The sequence below is a fragment of the Pholcus phalangioides genome, unplaced genomic scaffold (assembly GCF_987345545.1).
Source record: "Pholcus phalangioides strain wild (caught in Gottingen) unplaced genomic scaffold, Ppha-v1.0 ptg000004l_1, whole genome shotgun sequence".
Taxonomy (NCBI): Eukaryota; Metazoa; Arthropoda; class Arachnida; order Araneae; family Pholcidae; genus Pholcus; species Pholcus phalangioides.
Window position 1 is genome coordinate 51,787,869 of NW_028301597.1, and position 20,238 is coordinate 51,808,106.

Here is a 20,238-nt window from a genome sequence, read left to right on the forward strand (position 1 = left end):
ATACATCTGAGTAGTGTCAGTCTATTTATAACCAGGGTTGTTTGGTTTAAACCAAGTGGTTTTTTTCAAAAAAATCAAATAAAAGTTGCCTAAATATTTTTTTCCTTGAAAAATGTCATATTGGTTCATTGTTAGCCAAAATGTTTCATTTTTACCACATTTTATATCCTTGGGGTACATTCTGATGGTATATCTTTAAATGACATAAGATTTTATAAGTGGTTTTTTTCAAAAAGTCTCATAAAAGTGGCCAGAATATATATATATTTTTCATATGAAGTATCTTAGTTATTTAAAGTTATATATAAAAGCCAAAATTTCTCATTCTTACAACATTTTCTAACCTTTGGCTACATTCTGATGCTCTATCTTTAGCAAATTCAGGAATAAGGATTGCATCACACATCTAAATGTAGTGGTGTATATTATCTCACAGGGGTTTTTTTCCCTTCACAAAGAAGCAACTACAGTAGTGACACCATCATGCTAGGGACAGGTGGTCCTATAATCCAATAAAGACACCAACTGTTCCTAAAGGACAAAGACTAGTGTACTGGTAGTTACATTACCTCACATACATTTTCATTCCCATAAGAAGTAGCACATCTCCTACTGTACATGTCCCAGTCTTAATATATATATATATATATATATTCAATAGTTTTTTTTTATACTTTCACACACACACTGTTAAGCCCAGTTAATCAAGGTTCTACTGTATAGTAGTAACAGATTTATGAAAAATAATCAGCTATATACAGGGTAATTATAATTTAAGTTTTGATTCCAAAACTATACAATAAGTACTGATCAGAATGACTTGAAAATTTGCCTGGATACTCCTGAAGCAATGGAAGTTTCTTTCGCAAAAGAAAAAAGTGCAAAATGTGCAAGCAGATGATGCTGTACTTGGCCAGCAGTATAATCTATTTCGTGCAACCACATCATTTCGGCACTTCTACAGCATCAGTGTGTGGATAGAACTTCTATCAAGATGCACATTGCAATACCAGCAAAGCAGCTGCTGAAGACCCATTTTGACAGGATGCACCTTAACCCTTGCAACTTCTGGCTGTGGGGGTACCTCAAAATGTTATAAACAGTGGTCAGATCGCAAACTTTGATGAATTGCAATTTCCAGCACATTCCCTATATGTCAGAAGTTCCTCAGGAATATTAACGGGGGTGGGGGGGTGGGGCATTTGGTTTAATAAAGCTGAATTGCAAGCACATACACATTATGACCATGGGGCATACTCCGATTCTGTTGTTGAACAAGAATTTTTGTGCTTTCACCTCATAGCCAGAACACGCGGTGGACAACATACACTGCTCAAAACAATTAGGGGAGCACATGGTTTTAACAAAATTACACAAAGATGTATACCGATAAGTAACATAAAATGAATCATCCATAATTTAAAGCCTAGCAGGAAACGGAAGAAGAAAACTTCACATGCAAATCAAAGTTCATGACGTCAAAAACCAGAAAAAGGAGATAAGGGCAGAAATCGGGATGTCGCAGAAACGTCTGTTTTACTGCCGTAACTGTAAAATTCGATTGCGCAGTATTTTTTTTTGAGACAAGGTGACTTGAGGATGTCTCAACGTGATTTACCGGAATCCATGGCATGGCGTGTTATAGGCAGACTGGAATCCGGGCAAACACAACGTAGTGTCGCGGACGCTGTTGGAGTCGCCAGAAGTGTTGTTGCAAGGCTGTGGAATACATTCCAAGAAACAGTCGACCAGGCTAAGGTCGGTCACGTGCCACTACAGCAACTGATGACCGGTATATACGGTTAACAGCCCGTCGAAACAGAATAGAGAATGCTACGCAGCTGCAAAGACGGTTGCTCTTGGCAACAGGACGAAGGGTGTCCAGCCAAACAGTATGTAATCTGCTTCATGAGGGAGGGCTCTATGCAGGTAGGCGAATGGTCTGCATTCCATTGACCCCACGCCACCGTGCGGCCCGAAGAAGATGGGCTGCTGAACATCGAGATTGGGAGCAACATGATTGGAGCCAAGTGCTGTTTACAGACGAGTCCCGATTCAGTCTGGAGTGTGACACCCGACGTGTTCTGGTATGCAGGGACAGGGGCACTCGAAATAACCCAGCATTCGTTCGTGAAAGGTCACAATACAGACGAGCTGGTTGGATGGTATGGGGTGGAATCAGCATAGGCGGACGTACGGACCTGCATATCATTCGGAATGGCACTTTGACGGCCCGAAGGTATGCAGATGAGATACTTCGAACCTCATGTCATCCCTTACACTGGAGCCATTGGAGATTCCTTTGTTTTCCAGGATGATAATGTCCGACCGCATAGAGCTCGTCTGGTGGAGAACATGCTTGAAGCTGAAACAATACAGTGTATGGAATGGCCAGCGTGCTCTCCTGACCTGAATCCAATCGAGCATGTCCCAAACATGCATGGGACTTGGATGACGCATTGCTGCGCGACCAAGGCCGCCTGTTACTGTCCGAGACTTGCAGATTGCATTTCTTGAAGAGTGGAACAGTATTCCCCATTCTTAGCTGTTCGAGGAGACCACACGCCCCATTAAAACTCGTGCATCATGTCTAAACAACTTTTTTTTTATCGTTTACATGTAACTAAACTGTTGCCCTAAATCATCTTTTCATGTTTTTTCCATATTTTCAAAGAATTAAAGCTTAATTCCAAATTTTTTTACGTCCTTTTTCTGTATTGCGCATTGATACGCGTGTACTATCAATTGTATGCCAATACGTGGCTGTCTCGCATGGTTTTCTTCACTTTTTTCCTTGCTCCCCTAATTGTTTTTAGCAGTGTATTTAACATTTCATAAGTAAGTCGTAGTTACTTGTTCCATTACTTCGTTTTTTGTGATGTTTCCATGAATTATGAAATCGTGAAATGCTATAATTAAGGTATCATTCTGCCATGACTGGCTATCGTTTCCATTCTGCGAGCAAATTTCCCACATGTTCGATGATGTCATTAATTTTACATTTTCAAGTATTTTTTCCCCTTTATAAAATAAAATTGAATTTTTTCAGGAATATTCATGTCAATTTTCAAGTCATTCTGACAATCATTCTTCTTTTACAGAGTGTTGAAATCAGAACCTTAGTTATAATCACCCTGTATATCGTAAATCATTGCTAATTAATCTGCATCATTTATGCTTCATTAAATACATTATATTCACCTAATTTTTATTAGTTTTTACAAAATAGCTTCGTAATTAAGTATACTGAAAGAAACTGGAGAAAAACCTTTATATATATTATATGATTAATAATAACATTAAAAGAATTTTCAAACACACAGTAATCCATTGAGTTAAGCAAAAACTAATTAAATTGCAAAAGTTGGTTTTTGTTAAAATGTAATAAATATTTATTGATTAATTAGCATGGGAATAGTGTTAATTACATTAATAAACATTTTATTTTAGTTAATTATTAGAAGTTCGAATGATTTTTCAGAAATTTCATTGTTTTTAATGTTAATACTATTTAAACCAAAAAAACCTGGTTTTTTTACCAACCCTGTTTATAACTACCATGTACTAGACCATATCTTTATGGAAATGATCAAACAGTCACTATACCATGATTCAATTAAAAAATACATCAGTTGTTCAATTTCTTGTTAGGCATGAAGTTTAATTTTACAAAGGGTAACTTAGCACAGCATAAAATCTGCTTTCTACAATAACTTTATGTATATCTTTTCCTATCTCCACATATCTGAAATGGAACGGCACCCAAACAAATAATGTTATGCCTACCTCTTCTAATGAATAACACAGTGTGCTTTTATTTGTCCAAAATTTATTTGAATAAGAATGCTGAACTGTCAGGCAACCAAATTTTGTCCTACGCACAGATGATTCAAGATGATCATAGACAGACCTAATAAAAATACATTTTCTCATTATGAAATGTCAAAGGAATTTGCACACAAGGAAATACAGTAAACAAATAAGAAAGAAGTGCCTTGCATTAATGTAATGCAGGGCGTCTGGTTTTGCCCTACTATAAAATCAAGAAATTGCCCATGTGGTTATAATTCCATATACAACTACCCCCCTCCCAAAAAAAATATAAATTAAACTGAAACAGTAGGGATATTTCAATACAAGAATGATTATAGTACAAACTATGATGTAAAATATGTATATATTAAAGCAAACAAGGTTGATGTTTTCAACACATTTTAGATACATAAATATGTTAAAATGCCATCAAATACAGAGTAGGTAACCTATACAAAGTTATTTCATTATGTATGTTATATTAATTAGTCATTAATGATGTTATTTGTTAACATAGGTGCCAATTTCCAGAGTGAAGGAATTTGTAGTTTGTCACATGACGAAACATTTCGGTGTCAAAAAATCATGCAAAAAAAGAGAAAATAGGGATTTTTTGTGGGAATGCGTAGAGTGACCATATAGCTTGTTTTCCCAGGACATTCATTTTTCCTGGCTGGCTCTACTTTTTTCTTAAATGCCCCGTTTTTCCTGTATTTTTAACAAAACCAACTTGAGTTTTTATTCTTCACTAAAACCAAGGATTAAAATTATTTCATAATATTATATATTATAATTATAATATATTATGAGACTATAAATATGTATATTTATCACATATTTATCACATATTAATCACAATTAATCACAAATCACAATCATTAATCACAAATATTAATCACATATTTGCCATGCAAAATTTTTTTTGTAGAGTTCATTTTAATCCACTGTAGTTTGCAGAAGTGTTTGATTTCCCGTCATTCTAACAATACAGTAATTGGCAAGCCTTTACTTTACAAACTTTCAGCCTTATATTTGGCAACAATCAATGTTTTCCAGTTTTTCAAAATTTCCGAAATCTGACAGGAAATATAGTGAAATATAGCAAAGTTTGTAGTTGCAGTCTTGGGTGCATTATGAAGTATCTCAAGGCTGTTCCCCTTCCCCAATTCACAAAGAAGCAACAGTAGTGACTTCATCATCATGCTAGGAGCAGGTAGTCTTATAACATGATAAAACCATCAGCTGCGCCCATAAAGGGAAAAGACCAGAGTACCAGTACTGACACCAAGTGGCGTGGTGGTAAGATGCTCGTCTCGTGAAGTGTGATGTCACGGTCCAGGGTTTGAACCCAAGGGAGGATATAGATATTTTCCCTAGGATACCAAACACGAGACCACCGAATACATAGAGCATTCATTTCCAACCAATCTCATTAATGGCAGTAAATTGCAATATAGTGATATGGCCAGAGTTGGTGTTTGGTGTAATAGTGCACTAGTACTGTATTTACATTAACTGACAGACAAATTTTCATTTTTTTTCCGCATACAAGAAGCTGCACATCTCATATTCTTTACCACCACCAGGCTTAATATCCAATATAGTTATATATACTTTAACTATTACCTTCAGTTAATCAAGGCTATACTTTACAGTAATAAGTGATTCATGAAAAATAATCAGCTATATAGAGTGTGATTATAATTAAAGTTCTGATTCCAAAACACTATACAGTAAGAACCACTGGTCACAATGACTTGAAAATTTACATGGATACTTCTGAAACAATGGAATTTTCTTTGGCGAAAGAAAAAAATTCTTGAAAATGTAGAAGTAGATGATGCTGTACTTGGCCAGCAGTATAATCTATTCAGTGAAACCACATAATTTTGGCACTTCAACAGCATCAGTGTGTGGATAGCACTTTTATTAAAGATGTCCATCAAAGCAGCTGCTGAAAAACAATTTTGGGAATAACAGAATGACACATCTGGCAACCATGTTCATCAGTCCTTAACCCTTGCAATTTTTGGTTTTGAGGATACTTTGAGAATGTTGTGTACAGTAGTTGGATAGCAATGTAGCAGAAAGTAGTGGCAGATGGCAGCACTACACATAACAAGCATTACAGAGAAACAACAAAACTTGACATCAGGTTTCACTATACGTACACGCACATTCCCGCATGTACCGATTCGATGGGGGTTCCGCGGAGGGGGGGGGGTGCATGTGTGGTGTAGTAGTAGTAGGTAGGGCCTCCAAAAAATGGCTCGGGGATCCATGATGTTCTTAAGTCAGCCAACTCGTTGGGCAATTTGCCTGTTGTGGCGTTGAATTTGTATTCGAGCAGACTTGGCTGAATTGAAATCCCATCTTCACAGCATTAAAAGAACATACTCCGTTTAGTTGTTAAAACAAGCATTTTTGCACTTCCACTTCATATCCAGAACATATTTAACATTTCCTGTGTGAGTCATTGCTGATGGTTTAAATGAAATAATGCAATGCTAATTAAATTGCCATTTTGCCTTGACTGACTATTGTTTCTATTCTGCTAACAAATATCCCATGTGCTAGACGAGCCCAGTGTCTCTTACATTTTTAAGTAATTTTATTTCTTCACCATATGAAATTCCATTGCTTCAGAAATATTCATGCAAATTGTCAAGTCATTTTGAAAAGTGGTTCTTATTTTATAGTGTGGCAATAAAATCCTGATATTATTGGTTCACTTCCAAAGTGCAATGGTTTTCGTTTTGCCATGACAATCATTGATAACTTTCCCTGTTGGTTGGAGGTTATCCTTTTGTCTGATATTACAGCCAACACTGTTTTTATGCATTTCTTTTCTAAATGGGTATCAAGTTTTGGTGTTCCGACCCGACTGATTTGTGATCAAGGCAGGCAGTTAGAATCTGACTTTCACGAAACTTGCACAGACATTTGATACTGAATATGCAGAATGATGGCATAAAATCCCAAATGCAACAGCATGATTGAGTGAACTCATCAAGTTCTGAAAGCTTCTTCGAAGAAGTATGGAAAATAGTATGTGGGCTGATGCCTTGCCACTTATTCTGCTGGGACTGCATAATGCTGTTCGCGAGGACTACTACTACTTTACCGCACACCAACTCCGGTCATATATCGCCATACGGCAATTTCCAACCAGTTAGTGATTTTAACATCCCATGAGATGCTAATAGGTTACACTGAAGAGCACTGCACTAGCGCTCAAGGTTTCACGTAATACCCGACAACCTGTAGGAAGAATGAATGCGATGCTGAAGCTTCAGACAGGAGTATTTATAGCGGCAGAGAACAGTTTTATCATTGGGCCAATCACCATACGGTGCACAGAGAAATCGATGACGCGACTCTATGGATTTGCATATGGAGACATGGCTTTTGCAATTATTTGAACACTATTATTTTTCACGGGTGGAAACAGGCTCAATAAGATGGAGGAAGGTGATCAGGCTTCTTTTATTGTTTACATGGCTATGGCAATTTGAGATCATGGAATTATTATGAAGATGGAACGGAATGGAAGTCTTATTTGTTTCTTTTCTGTGTACTGTCAATATTTTCATACTGGAATATACTGAATCTTTTGTATGCTGGATTTTGTGTGTCAATAATTACGATTCTTGTGTAAAAAAATGTGAAATCAACAAATATTTATACAAATAAAGTTATTCAAGCAGGGGATATCCCCACGTCTACCCTCCCACATATGCTAATACTACAAATTTAAATGGTGGGGGACAAATAAATTTGATATTTTTCTCAATTTTTTACTCATAAATTTAGTAGAAAATATTATTGATCTTTCGAAAAGCTATCGCACTCAAGTGCCATGGGGAAAGATGTAGGGAGGAAAACGACCAAAATATGAGGAATATTTTCACAGTTATATTTAAAAATAGCGATATTCACACACCTCTATTATTTTTAAACTGTTGTCTGAGCAATGGTTTTTATAACTATGAATTTTTTAAGCATTCTTTAATTTAAAAAACCAAGCTGATTGCAAGTTTCTATTTGATACTCTTTATATTAAACGCCCCCCTCCCCACACTATGTGTGTTATGTTCCTTACTCTCAGCTATATTCTCATCTCCTTCTCATTCGTTGCTTTATATATACATTCGTCGCTTATACTCCCACTATTTTCTTAGCCTAAGAAACCCCTGTAACTTATTCTTAGTGCAAAAGTAAAAATGACTAAGTTTAACTATGATGTGGTATATTTACTAGCATTTATATAATGCAATGTTTCACCAATTGAAGCTGCATCTAAACGTGCCAAACAATGCTTTGGGTATCAAGTCCCGCCACCTCTGCTTTAATTGAAAGTACTTCAAGTTTAAAACTCTGGATTTATACAACCTGACCTAAGACATTCTTAGGTGGGAATGAGTTTAATTAGCATATTAACAGATACTGCGCAAGAATTTCCAATATGGAATAAAATTTTGGGCAGATCAGAAAATTTAAAATATCAAGATACATATGTTGTACTTAGTAATTATAATTCAAAATATAAAACACTTTAATCTTCATAAAAAAGGAAGTGTTTTGTTATTTAAAACATCTATCAGGTTTATAAAAACTGTTTGACAACATTGGCAGTAAGTTTTTTACTGTTTTAATACTAAGCTAATTTCTGAGGTCGAAAACCTAGCCCTGATATATCACACATATTTTGAATATACAGCTCTATTTTGCTAAGTAAATTCAACACAGGTAATCAGTAATGTAGATAAAATAGACCATAAAATTATATATGATCTGTTCTAGACTATGTCAGTCAAGAAATTAGAAATTGCAAATTACAATTAATATTTTGTTTTAATTGTAATAAATGAATGTTTAAAAATAAAACATTGCAACATGCAAAAAACTAAGTTTTTGATCATTTTATATATCTATTGTGTTTAAAACATTATCCAAAGCATTTGAGTCATTCCCAAAAAAAATTGCAGTTTCCGAGACTAATTTTTTAAAAAAAATTTCAGATCATTCTGGTAGTAATTTTAATTTTTTTTCTAGTTCATTTAATTCTCTGTCATGACATTTCTTAATTTGCTTCAGATGGTATCTAATTTGTTTTAAAAATCATTGTTTGTAGCAAAACCTCAAAATTTGGCTGTTCCAGCTTATAAAAAAAAGTGTTAGACACAAAGGCGGTAAAAATCTCTAGGATTTTTTTCCAAAAACTTTGAATCACATTTTATATACATGCCCTAAATAAATAAAACTGAAAATAAAATTTTGAAATTTTTTTTTCTTATGAAAAACTATTTTTTTTGTTCCTGTCCAGAAAGTTTTCCCATTTTAAAATGTCCACTCAAAAATTTGTTTCTTCAAATTTGATCTCTGTATAGGCATGCAAAAGGACCTCAAATTCTTTATTTCAAAACAATAAGTGACTTTGTTCATAGTTCGGCCTTTAAACGATTAAAGTGCGTATTAGGGAATTTTTATTTTGGAAAGCAATATTTGAGGTTTTTAAAAAAGGGTTTTTGACATGAGAGTTTAAACTGTCAAAACTTGCCAACCCTGGTTACAGAAAAGCAACCTTAATTCTCAGCGAAGCGGTCCTGGAAAACGGATATAGATAGGTCTTCCCTTCCTCAAGAAGATAGATCCTGGAAATTTGCAGGCTGTCTGGAGATTGGCCTATTCAAACAGACTGTCCAGACATTGCTTTTTCTCTTGGATCTTTGGAAGCAACTCCAAATCCTTCACTGGAAGAAATGCCAGCTTTATTCTGTCCAACGAAATATTAAACTTCAGGTCATTGGCCATAATTTGAGATCAATTTTATTTTGAAAATTCAACTGTGAATTTCAAAAATGCAGAATGTACACTTTTTTGGGAATGACCCATTCATTTAGGTTTATAACAGGTTTTTGACGTTTTACACCAGTTTTTGATGTGTGTGTGATGTGAAAAATCAGTTTTTGACTGAAAACCAACCCTGATGGTAACGTTGACAATACTACTTCAAGGAACATTCTGCTGGTAATTTGATATACAAGGAGCGTCACTGCTAACCTAAGTCACAGCTGATCACTACTACAGAGATCCTGCTATTTGCACATCCTCAGATTGTGAACCGCGCATTATGCATAAAAGGATGGAGCTTTGTTATGCTGTCACTACTACTGCTATTACCTCTGTTAATTCTCAATGTAAACATATATTCTGTTTGCTCACAGCCTTCTTAGTGCTGTGTAGCATAAAATAATAGTTGTGTACATAATAATGTGTAACTATTAGCAATTGAAATAAACTTGTTAATTGTTACAGCTGTCATCAATCCTGCTCTAAGTGTCTTTTTGATCCATTCGTAAGATGAACATGCTTAATTCCGTCTAACATTGTCTACAAGAAGCAGATTTGAGAGTACCTATAATAATCAAGAACGAGAAATAAGTATCCCACAGTGTTTTAGGTTTGCATGCTCTCTGCGGAGACTGTAAATGGGAGCCAACGCAAAGCAATGATTACCTATATATGCCTTTTAGGTTAGAGAATGCTGGGCAAACTTTTCAAACATTCACACACAAAACTTTGAGGGGTCTTCAATGTTTTGTACATCTCTGCAACATTTGTAGTAAAAGATGGTAACAGAATCAATTTAATTCATTCAACTAACAAAAAAAGTTTCAAGAAAAACTATAAACGCATGGTTACAGACACAAACACAGAAATATAGCATGTGCCAATAAACAACAAGGAATGTCATATTCCGGACAGCTTTCTTTAAATTTCTCATCCGTGATCTCTTTTACCTTGACTATTGTAGTGACTTCTATAAGTTACGTCCTGTGATTCTTGCATCCATTATATAAGTCTCAGGCAAACTCAAAGAAAATATTGGCAAATTCTAGATTAAATAGTTTATTAATGCATAACTCCATATTATTAAGTTACATTCATTAGTTAATTCAAATTTTACAGTAACAATCCACTCAGGCTAAGAGAATCCTGACAACTTCTTTGAGGAATAAGACAATATTGACAAGATCATGATTCACAAATCAGCACATCGAGGACACCACACACAAGGAGATTAGAGGTTAGTTGACAGGAAAATGTCACACCAAAGATCACTAGTATGATCTCATCACATGAAGATGATGACCACTATTTGTTGCAAATTCCACAGAGAACTGTGAAAGACCGATTCGTTGATGGGAAGATGTCGATTTCATCACAGGCGAGTGTTTGACAGTCGAGCCGAACCACTTCATCGTAATCGGAACACTTCGAATGCCAAAGATGCATTACTCTGAGGAAAACATGATAACAAGAAGCTGACTACCTAGAATACTATATTACATTTCTGAAGTTAGTTAAACATCGTTAGTGATTTCAACATCCCATGATGCTAATAGGTTACACTGAAGAGCACTAGTGCTCAAGGTTTCACGTAATACCCGACAACCTGTAGGAAGAATGAATGCGATGCTGAAGCTTCAGCCAGGAGTATTTATAGCGGCAGAGAACAGTTTTATCATCGGGCCAATCACCATACGGTGGTGCACAGAGAAATCGATGACGCTACTCCATGGATTTGCATATGGAGACATGGCTTGCAATTATTTGAACACTATTATTTTTCATGGGTGGAAACAGGCTCAATAAGATGGAGGAAGGTGATCTACCTTTATATCTAAATTTAATTTGTAATTGAGTTTAGTGTAATGCACCACGGCTATGGATACCATGAATAAATAAAATTAACTTGTAATTCTCTAAGTGAATTAATATTATTTTCGCAAATGTTCATAATTTTCTTGTATTATATAAAATGACATGCTAAAGAAACTGGTTTGCTGGAATCTTCGACATGTGGTATCGTTAAACTCGCAACATATAAATAATATAGATTCACCCCCCCCCCCCGACACATAAATATTTTCCTTCTCCCCTCATTTTTGATCAATATATAAAATTTGATATAAACAGGGTGTTCTGTTAATGAACTGACAAACTTAGAGGGTTCTTAGTAGACATCAAGAACAAAAATTGCAATGAAACATGGTGCCGCAAACCATGCCGAGGGGGTGAAAATCGCGAAAAATGCACGCAGGTTTCAACGTGGCGATGGAACGACAAAAAGTACAATAACTACAAAAACGTAAAAACGGTTCCTGGACACACTAGAAGATACCAGGTATGCTTTTGATGTCTGCCGCAGTGATGACAATCCGTGCTACAAGATCCTCTGGTGTCACATAAATGGTAGTAACATCAGATATGGTGAGCGAACCCATGAACGCATTCAGTGATCAACTGACATCCACCTTTCGTCTCCTCTGGACTCAGAGCCTGCATGTGTTTTTCAGAATTTTCACCCTCTCAACGTGGTTTGCGACACCATGTTTCATTGCAATTTTTTTCCCTCTTGATGCCTACTAACAACCCTCTGAGTTTGTCGGTCCATTAACAGAATACCCTGTATTCATGCAACATACAAAAAAGGAGGTAAAAAACATGCAGTTGACGCTCGATACAACGACTCCCTTCATCCCATTGAAAATCGACGTTATATATTGGGAGGACATAATATCGAAAAGAAAACATAGGTATATGATAGTCATTACATGAAAATATTTGGGAGTTGACTTACTGGTCGATGTAAATCTTTTTAGTTCATAGACCTGAATTCAATGTCAAAATATATCTGGGGCATTTGTATTTATATTGAATACAATGCTCATCCAAGATACTTTTCAGGTTTGCTTGAGAAATGAAGTTTTCAAATTTTTTATTTATTATTGTTATGTGCTGATTTGTTTCATTTCTTTTCCTGATTTCTCTAAAAAAAATTTTTATATCCTATTATTGGGTAATGGGTCAGTTGTGCAAGTTTTATACAACTTACATTTTTGAGTTGTATTTTTTTTAGTTCTATAGAAGATATGATCAAGGCATATTTTAGTTCTATTAGTCTCTCTTACGTTTTCGTGTATCATAATAAAGCCATTTATAATTAACATTATGCCCAGGTAATGTGATGTTTATCTTTACCATAAAAGTTAATATTGATATCTCCAACTATTAAACTATTTCTTTCAGCATATTTCATGAAAGTTTCTAATTCTTTATTGAATTGAGGAATTGAAAATGAGTGAGAGTGATAAGGCTGCAATATTCAATGTTGTTTTATATATAAATCCTCTGCTGTTTTAAATTTGAACTGTTTTGACATATTTGTTTACATATATAATTACCCCTCCTGATCTGTTATTATACGTCAGAAGAGTTAATAAAGTTAATAAAACAATTGTAATCAATATTTTCTATGTCTTTTATATAATAGTTATTATAGACTCCACCACTTTCTATCCATATATATTTTGCACAAACAAATACAACGCCACAACAGGCAAAATGCCCAGCGAGGTGGCTGAAAAAAAGATGCCCATAAAAATACAATACAATGAATCAATACTAATAATTAATATCAATACTTCATTCCAAGACCTCAAGAACACTAGACAATTATCAAAATCGGGGGGTCTGGCAGGGTTGTTTGGTTTAAACCTTGGTTTTAACCAAGGTTTAACTTTTTACTTTTATACTTTGGTTTTTTTCAAAAAATCAAATAGTTGCCTAAATATAATTTTTTCCCTTGAAAAATATCATATTGGTTCATTATCAGCTGAAATGTTTAATTTTTACCACATTTTACATCCTTGGGGTACATCAGAATGTACCCCAAGGATTTCATTTAAGAACTACATTCTTAAATGACATAAGATTTTATAAGTGGTTTTTTTCAAAAAGTCTCATAAAAGTGGCCAGAATATATATATATATATTTTATATGAAGTATCTTAGTTATTTAAAGTTATATATAAAAGCCAAAATTTCTCATTCTTACAACATTTTCTAACCTTTGGCTACATTCTGATGCTCTATCTTTAACAAATTCATGAATAAGGATTGCATCACACATCTAAATGTAGTGGTGTATTATCTCACAGGGTTTCTTTTTCCCTTCACAAAGAAGCAGCTACAGTAGTGACACCATCATGCTAGGGGCAGGTCATCCTATAATCCAATAAAGACACCAACTGTCCCTAAAGGACAAAGACTAGTGTACTAGTAGTTACATTACCTCACATACATTTTCATTTTCTTTCCCATAAGAAGTAGCACATCTCCTACTGTATATCTCCCAGTCTTAATATTCCACCCGAGTGGCGCAGTGGTAAAGATGCTCGTCTTCCACTATGAAGGTTACCATCAAGGTCCATGGGTTGGAATCCGGACATAGAACATCAGAAGCAAGTTCTTTACCTACCGAACCTAGGGCGACTACCGATGGATGGAGCCTTCATTTCCCACCCAACTCCACTGGTTGGAAATTGCTGTATGGCGATATATGACCGGAGTTGGTGTGCTGTGAAGTAGTAGTCTTAATATTCTCTCTCTCCCTTTCTCTCTCAATAGTTGTTTTTTTTTATACTTTCACACACACACTGTTAAGCCGAGTTAATCAAGGTTCTACTGTATAGTAGTAACAGATTTATGAAAAATAATCAGCTATATACAGGGTGATTATAATTAAGGTTTCGATTCCAAAACTATACAATAAGTACTGATCAGAATGACTTGAAAATTTGCATGGATACTCCTGAAGCAATGGAAGTTTCTTTCGCAAAAGAAAAAAGTGCAAAATGTGCAAGCAGATGATGCTGTACTTGGCCAGCAGTATAATCTATTTTGTGCAACCACATCATTTCGGCACTTCCACAGCATCAGTGTGTGGATAGAACTTCTATTAAGATGCACATTGCAATACCAGCAAAGCAGCTGCTGAAGACCCATTTTGACAGGATGCACCTTAACCCTTGCAACTTCTGGCTGTGGGGGTACCTCAAAATGTTATAAACAGTGGTCAGATCGCAAACTTTGATGAATTGCAATCTCCAGCACATTCCCTATATGTTAGAAGTTCCTCAGGAATATTAACGTGGGGGCGCGTTTGGTTTAATAAAGATGACTTGCAAGCACATCCACATCATGACCATGGCATACTCTGATATGTTGTTGAACAAGAATTTTTATGCTTTCACCTCATAGCCAAAACACGGTGAACAACATATTTAACATTTCTTAAGTAAGTTGTAGTTATTTGTTCAATTACTTCGCTTTTTATGATGTTTCCATGAATTATGAAATCATGAAATGCTATAATTAAGGTATCATTCTGCCATGACTGGCTATCATGTCCATTCTGCGAGCAAAATTTCCCACATGTTGGATGTCATTAATTTTACGTTTTCAAGTATTTTTTCCCCTTTATAAAATAAAATTGAATTTTTTCAGGAATATTCATGTCAATTTTCAAGTCATTCTGACAATCATTCTTTTTTTACAGTGTTTTGAAATCAGAACCTTAGTTATAATCACCCTGTATATCGCAAATCATAGCTAATTAATCTGCATTATTTATGCTTCATTAAATACATTATATTCACATAATTTTTATTACTTTTTGCGAAATAGCTTCGTAATTAAGTATACTGAAAGTAACTGGAGAAAAACCTTTATATATTATATGATTAATAATAACATTAAAAGAATTTTCAAACACACAGTAATCCATTGAGTTAAGCAAAAACTAATTAAATAGCAAAAGTTGGTTTTTGTTAAAATGTAATAAATATTTATTGATTAATTAGCATGGGAATAGTGTTAATTACATTAATAAACATTTTATTTTAGTTAATTATTAGAAGTTCGAATGATTTTTCAGAAATTTCATTGTTTTTAATGTTAATACTATATAAAACAAAAAACCGGTTTAAACCAAAAAAAACCCGGTTTTTTTACCAACCCTGGGTCTGGTCCCCCCTCCCTCCAGAAATGTGAGAAAATGACCAAAAAAAGGGAAAGAGATGGCCAAATCTATTGTTCTATCACTTTGGTCCCCCTCCAAACGAAATATCTGGCTAAGCCCCTGCTCAGTCTAGTAGCTTATGGCACTAATATTTCCGCTATTCTGCTGATATTAATACTTTTTAGACAGAGCAACAGGCCCTGTTCTGGTTAGGAGGAGAAGCTCAGAAACTGTGTCTGTAAATATTGTGTGTTGCCAACCCTCAGAAAATTTTAAGTCAGCCGAGGACTAATAACAAAACATTGTTTTGGAGCAGCTTATGTACAGAGTGGCACCAAAAACATGTCTCACATGTATGAGAATTATTTTTCGAGCAGGCCTCAGTGCAGAACTTACCCTTTGGCTCCTTCCTCAACATTACACAGGGAACCATCAAAATGTATGCTTGCTTCAGCTTACGAGGTATCTAGTTGTCACCATGGTGATTTGGTATACAAGCTCTGTCATATGATTGTTTTTATAGAAAAAATTTAACTTTATAAGTATTCCATGCTTTTGGTAATACTGTGTACTAAGAATGCAACTAAACTTTACTTTTAGTCATACGCGTACATGCTGGACAAGGATTTATATAGGCCTACAGTGTGCCTTTGATTTACGAATAACTTGACTCGTACATAAACAGATAGGAACAAAACAATACAGTGGATCCAGCTTATAACATTTGTCAAAAAACCATTATGAAAAAACGTAAATGGGAAAATGCTATACAAGTCGCAAAAGGAAATAAGTCATACTAAGCAGGAAAAGTTCAGTAGTGTGTTCGTGTTTGTATAGATAGTGCACACCCCTCACACTTCTTGTGCATGATTATAAAAAAGAAAAAAGTCAATTTGACTAGCACCATCGATTTGTACACGTCTTTCTTCCTTCTCGTTATACTTCTTTCCCAATATACATGGAAAAAATTGTTAAGTTTTTGATGTATATATATCTTGTCACTGCAAGCATTGAATTAGTTCTAAGCATGGGCAGAGATACAGCTGGGGGCGGGGGCATTGTTCCCTCAAAGGTGGAGTCTAGTGACCTAATGTATATATGAATTGACATCATCATGCCCCCCCCCCCAGACTTCCACGTCTATCTCTGCTTATGGTTCTAAGCAAGGGCGTAGCCAGGGGGGGTGACTTGGGGGTGTGGTCCCCCCCCCTGAAATGTGAGAAAATGACTGAAAAAAGGGAAAAAGATAGCCAAATCTATTGTTCTGTCACTTTGGCCCCCCCCCCCGAACGAAATTTCTGGCTACGCCCCTGGTTCTAAGTAGGAACATATAAGCAAGACCAACTGTATTCAGTAAACCTGCTTCAACGACATAAGCAAACTAATAATTTCTTGAACATTGATAAACTTGAAACATCCAAGAAAGAGTTCAAATAACATATCGACCTCAAGTGCATTGAATAAGTTGAAGCTAACAGTTGCCCTACTAAAGTCTGTACATTCCAACTTTGGTCCTAATGTAAATAAAAGCACGTGTGCAATGCCCAAACTGATTGGTTGAAGAATATTTCACCTTTCTTACAGTACAACACCGCCAAAAATATAGTCCTTTGCCCCTCATATCATAAAATACCTCATAATTTTTAAATCATTTTTCGATGTTTTTTATTTCATCCTCATTTTTTTAAAATATTTATTCAGTAGGCTATTATTTCAAAGTTATCTGGAAGATGGGGAAACATATTTTTTAAAGATCGGTCAAAGCATTTTTGCTTCTGTCTTCAGGGTGGGTGTTACCTTTTTAACGGAAGTTTCATTTTTTTATTATTATTATTCCTATTCGCAAGCAGATTTGGTATGTACACTTGTATAAGCTTCTTCAACAGTTCTTGCAAGAAAAAGATTTTTTTTCTTTATCGTTTCATGACATAAATGAAATATGTGTGTCTATCTTGTTTGGCAGAGCCATTTGAAAGTTCATTTCTTTGCAGCTGCTCTGGACTCCTATAAACAAAGTTTTTGTCGAGATTTTTTTTCTCACCCACACGCTTTGACGTACACTGGACACGGGTGGGTCACTTATCATGGTGAATGTATGCATTTCCAAAGAATTTACACTTCTACTTCAGCAGCTTGTTGGGAGGAAGTAATATTGGTTTCGTCGAATGCAGCAAGCTGAAAAAGTTCGAGGATTATGCAGGAAGACATGCAGGTAAAGTTTTGAAAATCTAGTAGGAAAGGGTACTGCTCATTTTTGATTCAGTTAGCCTCTTTATGACAGACACTATAGATCCCGTGAGAAAGTCTGGCCTGGGAGCTCAATAAAGATCCCAGTCCAGGGGCTCCTGCTGCTGACAGGGTCATCTTAAGAGCATCATGGGTCCCCGGGCCAAGTGATTTTTCTGAGGCGCTACCTGGAAAATTCTCAAAAAATTCAACTATTCTTTGTTTTTCTGAGGCTTTTTTTCTCTTGAGGATGGGCCCATGCATTACGACGTCACTGGCTGCTGAATGTTGGGGTCATGGCTCACAACGTACGCACGGATAAAAAAAACCGAAATTGTCTTGACAAAAAAAAGGATATCAACAGGTTGAAGTAAAGAAACAAAATAATGTGGATGACTCTCTCATCGAATTGGAACTGCTACAGTACGTGGATAATTACGAACTATTTAATTATATAGACCCGCAAGAAAAATAGAAAGCGGCAACACAACGGTAAGTTGTTCATAATTTGTTTCACATTATAATTGGTAGCATGTCTGGCTCAGGAAAATCATACAGCGTAAATTAGCTCAGAAATAAAATTGCAAAATTTTGAAGAAAAAATAATAAACTCGCACAAGCTTTTGTAATGACCATGGTCCCCACATCCTGCCGCAAGATCCCCCCTCCAGGCTGTGATCTTTGGCGAGCCCTCAGACCAACCTTTCAACAGCCCTTTTATGTAGCAAGTAAACTTTTAGCATGAAAAATAAAAAATGATAGAAAAGAATTACCCCAGCACCCTGGCTGGAGCCCTGTCATCCCAGCTCTTGAGGAGTGTACCATGATAACGACAGAATACCTTATCAAATTTTTTTTTGTGAGATATATACCTGTTTCTATTTGAATTATGTATCAACAGTTTTTATTTCAACAAAATTTGGAGAAGTGAAAAAAAATTGTCATCTCAGGAAAATTCTTTATAACAAATTTACAATCTCATGTTTGAGGAAAAAACGCATGTGTTTGGAACACATAATGAAGGGGTGGGTAAAATTACAACCAATAGAGATAACGAATGAAGAGTGATATCAAAAATTTGTACAGCGGTTCATTTACATCAGGACCCAAGTTAGAATGAACAGAGTATAATATGTACTACTAAACCACACATGCATCTCATTTACATTCCTCTGCGGAACTTCTAATGAATTGACAATTGTTGGAATATGCATGTTGTGAACCTAACATGGTTTGTTTCTGTGTAATGCTTGTTATACTGCTGCCATCTGCCATCAATTTTTTAAACTACGAGTGAAGTATAATGATTGAATAATTGTATCATTGTAGGTCTGTTGCTTGTGAACTAATGTGACATTTTTGACTGAGTAATGCTGCCGTCTAGCATCAATTTTTCTAACTATGAGTGAAGTGATGAACGATTGTACCGTTGTAAGCCTGTTGCTCTATGTGGGAAGACCTTAACAGGGAGATCGGCTCACATCCATGGCTTGAAGTTCGGAACCACAGAAAATCAACTTCAGATGCTCACCATTGTAGAGGCGGTGGGGTTAGAACCGGGTCATCACGATGCAAGTCTGTTACAATGACGACCACAGCGGCTATTACCATAGTCACCACCTCAGCCTCCCCCAATAACTTTTATGTGGAGGCTGTGCCTATGGATAACAAATATACAATGCAACACAACTCTTCCCCCGCTAACACACTGTCATGTCTATCAGGTGAAACTATGTTCAATGCGCGTAAGATATGACATTTTAGTAATAGCAACTGATTTTGAATTGATATTGCGAAGACACGTAACAAATCAAAGAAATCCTCATTACTTTGAACGGGACGTTTGCTGCACACTTTCCACAATACGAGTAATTTTTTGGAACAAACTGAATGCTGAACTCCAAGAACTACTGTATTTGATTGACAATGAAGAAAAAAATGGATGCGAATTGCAAAGATTCATTTACAGCGATATGTAAAAATAAATGTTTACAAAAGCGTGAATATTTTATTAAGTTCAACTTCATTGTGAAACAAAAAAAAAACTTCATGAAAACAGAAAAAAAGAAATAGTTTTCAAAACAAACGTGTCGTGGAACTGCTGTTGATGAAATTCACGAAATGTGAACGTTTTGTTTACATTTGCCCACATGGGAGAGGGGGCGGGGAACAATCAGTGTTTGCAAACCTACCTCACTCCAGATCGCATTTTAGCTTGTGAAAAACGCATGTTAAAGGTCTGATGCAAATGCCCACTCTCTTGTTGTAGGAACATCACGGAATTGTGCCATTTGTTACGCCTAAATCCAGTGGACGTGGAAATTCTTTTT

At 35.6% G+C, this 20,238-nt stretch overlaps 2 protein-coding genes across 4 annotated transcripts in view; both read right to left on the bottom strand.

The window, feature by feature from the left end:
• The window catches only part of Sin1 (SAPK-interacting protein 1), an 85,392-nt gene extending 81,482 nt beyond the window's left edge, over positions 1–3,910 (bottom strand). The window contains exon 1 of the mRNA XM_089231730.1: positions 3,787–3,910. The gene's annotated coding sequence lies outside the window, so the exon portion shown is untranslated. The remainder of the gene's footprint in view (positions 1–3,786) is intronic.
• Positions 1–20,238, bottom strand: part of Srp14 (signal recognition particle 14) — a 58,573-nt gene that overhangs the window by 37,962 nt on the left and 373 nt on the right. For 2 of the 3 annotated variants that reach the window (XM_089231733.1, XM_089231732.1), the window contains exon 1: positions 3,787–3,910. The exons of the other annotated variant lie outside the window; for it this stretch is intronic. The gene's annotated coding sequence lies outside the window, so the exon portion shown is untranslated. Of the gene's footprint in view, positions 1–3,786; positions 3,911–20,238 lie in introns of those variants that run through there. 3 annotated transcript variants of the gene reach the window in all.